The 5,168-nt window shown below is 39.2% G+C and overlaps 1 long non-coding RNA gene across 1 annotated transcript; it reads left to right on the top strand.

The window, feature by feature from the left end:
* Positions 1 to 349: 349 nt before the first annotated feature.
* Positions 350 to 4,264, top strand: LOC127469260 (uncharacterized). The gene is made up of 4 exons (XR_007903910.1): positions 350 to 572; positions 771 to 820; positions 3,254 to 3,292; positions 4,239 to 4,264. It is a non-coding gene; the product is annotated as an uncharacterized LOC127469260 (long non-coding RNA).
* Positions 4,265 to 5,168: the final 904 nt, after the last annotated feature.

Raw genomic sequence — 5,168 nt, 5'->3', positions numbered from 1 at the left:
GTAACTGGATGCAGAAATTAATGTAAACATAAAGTATTTAATTTAGATTATCATGATGGGAAAATTCCATAAAAATTGATCTTTCTCTGGAGATATATTGATTTACATTGCCTCTATTTTCCCAACAGAAAATCTTTCTCTAACAATTGTTTCCATCAGCCCTTTCCATGCTTTTTGCAATGAACAAACAGCTTTAAAATGCAGAAGTCTTTTATTTCCAATTAAGGTAAAATAGAGAAATAAAACATGGAAATATTCAGTATTGTCTCTGTTTTGCTTACATCCCGGTGGGCTAAAATCTACGGAATTCCACACTTTATTGATGCATGCCAGTTAATGGAAAAGACACTTCCAGTGGGTTATCTTAAGTGATGGAGTGCTGTAAAGTCAGATTAGGCTGAAATCAGGCTCTCCTCCTGTTTCTCAGTGTGCAAACAGACGGAGAGGAAGACAGGCCCTGCCTGCACAAGTGATCTGTCTCCATGCACCAGCAAGCAAATGGCAGTAAGGACAGCAGGCACTTAGGAAAGAAGAGGTTTGCTCCCAGCAGATCAGACCAGAGCTGACATCTGGTAAGAGATGGGCACTCAACCAGACCATCATGCAGCTGCCCATTGCCAGTGGCATCCTCAGCTAGTACTTTTGTCTGTGCTATGATCCCACTGCAATCAGGGACCATGAACATCTAAAGGAAATGGAGGGGAAAAGGGAGAAAAAATAATGTTTACACTGTTAAAAACTAAATTGAATGGATTTGTGTCCTTTTCCAGAGCCGTAAGTCTGAAGGGCCAAGCAAAGCATCTGATAGGGAAGTCTCTTGGTAAGTGCCTCCCCACTGTGCCCAACTATACCATGGCAGCCAGGAAGGTCATTTGGCACCACCTCATGCTTTTTTTCCTTAGCTACCTTTTGAGATTCACCAGCTGCAGTACTATTACCATGCAATTCTTCTTCGGGCCAATAAAAATCATAACCATTTTCATTTGCAGCAATTACATTGCCATCAGTGTTGCTTCCAGTGCTTTTTAACCTTGCTGAACCATTTTCTTTTGATGGAAATGGTTATGTCTCTCTGTACCTCCACCAAACGGTAACTGCCTTTACCATTTTCTCTACCCTCTATTTTTTGCAATTTCCTTTTTACTTGATTAGATGTCATCAAAACTCTCAGATCTAGGTGAAAAAAGAAATACATTGAAAAAAGAAAATCTCCTCTGGAACCATATGTGAGTTTCACTGGCAACCAGGTATTTGGTCTAAAAAAGATTGATCTCTAAATTCAGTTTGAAATAAAAGATCCACATATTTCTTCTCACACTGAAGAACTACTTCTCTGGCAGCTCTTCAGGGTGGCTAGTTCCTATCCCACACTGTAACCTGAAGGGAAGGGTGCATTCCTAGTTGAAAGTTTTGTAAGGGAAAAGGAATCCAAACAATTCTTTTGCACTATGTCACAAATATTTGCCTCTTACATCTAACTTTCCTGTCACAGACAGATCAGTCACTCACTGAAAGGCAGAGAGGAATTCTCCCTGCGACCACTCCAAGCTGAAACACATACATTTGTCCATCAGAAAATCCTACCTTCTTTTCCTTTTTACCTGAATGCTCTGCAAAACACTTCCTTAACTCTTTTCCACTACGAACAAAAGAAAAGCATCTAGACACTTGGCTGTTTCTGGAGAACCAGGTCCTTTTTAATCTTAGTTTTATTTTTTGAAGTGGTTCTTTAGATCTGATTTGAAATGCTGGTGGAGAAAGATGTAACTGTGTATGTCATATAACTGAATAAACAGTTTCCTCAGACAGACTGAAAGGAGGGAGTTATATTTTCACCAGTATTTTTAACAGTAGGACAGATGTTCTTCTTGGTCTCAGAAGAACCCCAGTGCTTAGCCACAACACCTTTCCCTTAAGAATGGAAAATGTGGTCAGTGCTGGCAACACTGTACTGTGTCAGTCATTAAATATGTGCATGAGTTCCAATAATACTGTCAAACATGGTGTAGTTGCACACCTGTAGGCATCATACTGTCTGCCTGTCCTGACTAGGACTGTTTGAGGGGGAGTGTAGCCATATGCATTTGGCATGGCAATTCAGACATTTGAAGCATCCTCCCTGTGCTTTCTGATATCCACAAAGGAGTGGTTACTTTCTAGGCATCTTTATGAAGACACCTTCTTCCAGGAAGAATTTTTCATGAGAATGTCTCATCCCACTCCTTCCTTCTTCTCCCTAACTCCATCTACTGTCTCCTACATGGCATGCAGCACTATTCACTCTCTATTTCGGTCCAAAGCTTATTTAGCAGGTTGAGACCCAGTTTCATGTCTGGAGAGTAGGACCGTTTTGCCCCAGCGATGCTGACAGGCAAACTGGTGTTACTGTTCTTACAGAAGCAGTACAAACCAGTTGGTTTCCTCCAGGCAAGTATTCAACAGACATGATGACAGGCCCAGGAAAAATTTTTATGTGTCAGGAAGATAAACATTACATGCATCCCAGGCAGCTCCCTCTGTCTCCTCCCTTGACACATGCCAAGGCTGTGTTGCAGCCTGCTAAAACACAACCGCTCCAAAGAGCTTTTTGCCCTTCTTGCTGCATGTTGCAGCCATTTCATAGGCTGATGTGTACCTCCTGTGTTTCCAAAAGCCAGAAACAATTAAGGGCTTGTCTCTTTCGTGCTGCAGCAGATGCAGAGAGACTTGTGTTGTCTTTTTACAGCTCTGGTAGGAGTTCTGTTTCTTTGCTAGTGAAAGCGAGAGGAACACCCTGCAGAGGGAAGGATGGCACGTTGACTTGTTTGAGGGTTGGCAACCAAAGGTGTTGGTAATATAAAAAAAAACTTTACATGTTAATCTAAGAGAAGGAAGTTTCTGTAGTACTAATTTGTCCCTGACGTGCTTTATCTTGCTCTATAAATCTTAGTGAGGGATAAAATTTCTGAAAGTCATGATGACCGGCAATGAGACCTTTGGAAAAGACCTACTCTATTTCTTACCAAATTATAAAAGTTAATTGTGTGGAGTTTGAGACTTAAAAAAACCTCTGCATGTCCCAATAGGAAGTACCAAGAACTGTACACAGTGGGAAGATTGAATCCACAGAAAATCACATTACTGTCCACATATGAGTGGTTGGTGGCATTGGGATCATGATTCCTTTCAACACAGCATACCATGTGGAGAAGGATGAAAGGCACTAATTAATTTCTAGGGGTTCTCATCTGGTTTTTTTTTTGTTTCATTCCAGAATTTCTATAGCCACAGAGAACATCACATTTTCTCCAAGGTAATTTTAATAGCTAAAAGAAAGGGTAGCTAGAGGTTTCCAGTAAGGAATTCCTGATTCCTAAAAACATTAATTTTCCACCAAAAAGTTCATCTTCAGGTGTTTTTTCCAACTAATTATTCTTTATATTATTAAGAAAAATGGTGTTAGACAATTTTGGCATTTGCACCCTTTTAATGTCTCATTTGGCATCATTCTCTGCCACAGCAATAACCTAGAAAATCTCTACATGTTAATGAAAACTAACCCCCGAGCTACATGTGTCATTCTACACTAATTTCCTTTGTAATTATGCTTATCTTGTGATATTAAGAAACACAAATATGTTTGCAGATTTCTGTGTGGAATCATAATAAACAGACTACATTTACCTCCCAGATAACATCTGTAGCTTGATGTGAAGTCCTTGTCTGTTTGCCACCTAGCTTAGAGCCTGGCCCAAGGCCTGCTGATGTCAGTAGAGATCTTTCTAATTATCCTGTTGATGACCTCTGGTATGATTCAGGAATCAGCAGCAGGACATGTTAAAGCCCCATGGGTATTAAATGTTACATCATATACTTTGTGCTTCCAGAGCTTTGCCCTGTGTAGGGCTGCCATTTCTCCTTGCAGAATAAGACACTCCTTTCTCAATGGAGATTAGCAGATGCTCTAAAGCCCTGAATAGATTAAACTTTTAGTGCCTAGCTCCTTACTAATACACACTCCTAAAGCTCTCCTGGCATTGCTAACATCAAGATGTTCCTTTTCTTGAGGATTTTAATTCTTGCTACCCTCCCTCAGCTAACCTGACTAATTAGTTTGCATTTTTGCTTGGTTGAATGTAACGTGGGGTTTTTTTGTTTCTTTTGGTTTTTGTTTTGTGGGGTTTTTTGTTTGTATTTTTGGCTGTTTTCTTTCTTTTTTTTTTTTTTTTTTTTTAGTTATTATTATTACTTTCTGCTAGTTTTTCAGTATTGCTTGGGCCAAACTTTTCTTCACCCTCACAGGAATCCAGGCAAGTAAGAATAGCATTTGTAATTCCTTTCAGTTAATTTTACCAACATGCATCCTGTAAGGGAGTAATGAAAGAAAAACATACGACATATACTCCTAACTTTCATCTAGACGTAGTAAAGAGATGACTGTGTCATTGCCAATATTTAATACTGAAAAATATCTTTAACGATCTGGAAAACTGCCAGGCTAAATTGAATGAACTAGACACCATTTTTGCAGAAGAGGGTTATATTATCTATTATCTTAATGAAGGGAGATAAAATTCATGTAAAACGGAAAGAACAAAATTATTACCAGAGATAATTAAAATCTTCTTTGTTATGCTTCAGTTTTTGGAATAGTTTATATAATTATAATGTAAGCATTTGGTGGAGTCCGTAAATGCAGTCTTCAGTGTTGTAGGTTTTTTTACTCTACAGGTCAGAGTTTTCCACATGCACAGTGGAACACTCAGGCTTGGGCAGGAACAGTGACTGCAGTGGCCATTGATACAGTTCTTACTGGGACAATGTGTCGCTGTAACAGCCCTTCTGCAATCTGGACAACACAGAAATATTAGGAGAGGGCCCAGGGACAGCAGGTGAAGATCTCTATAATTCCTGTAAGAGTACAGAGTACAGATTGTTACACATGATCTGCCTGTTGTTTTTTATTAATTTATAAATTGTTAGTGCATAAATTTACAGATATGGGTAAGGTGACATTAGCTGTCTGTGTGCACAGAATTGTTGTGTGACCCAGTAATGCCATTTTGTCTCCTGCAAAACATTTGAAGAACAAGGTTTTCCATTACCTTTTTGTTTCATCTGTATTGATTATCTTCCTACAAGTGCAGGCAAAGGACAGCTAAAAAGGCAGAAGGGAAAAACAATATCTT

The sequence above is a fragment of the Manacus candei genome, unplaced genomic scaffold (genome assembly GCF_025592945.1).
Source record: "Manacus candei isolate 608988 ecotype Guabito, Panama unplaced genomic scaffold, ASM2559294v1 h1tg000017l, whole genome shotgun sequence".
Lineage (NCBI taxonomy): Eukaryota > Metazoa > Chordata > Aves > Passeriformes > Pipridae > Manacus > Manacus candei.
Note: the sequence above shows the minus strand (reverse complement) of the source record. Positions and strands in the feature narration are given on the sequence as shown.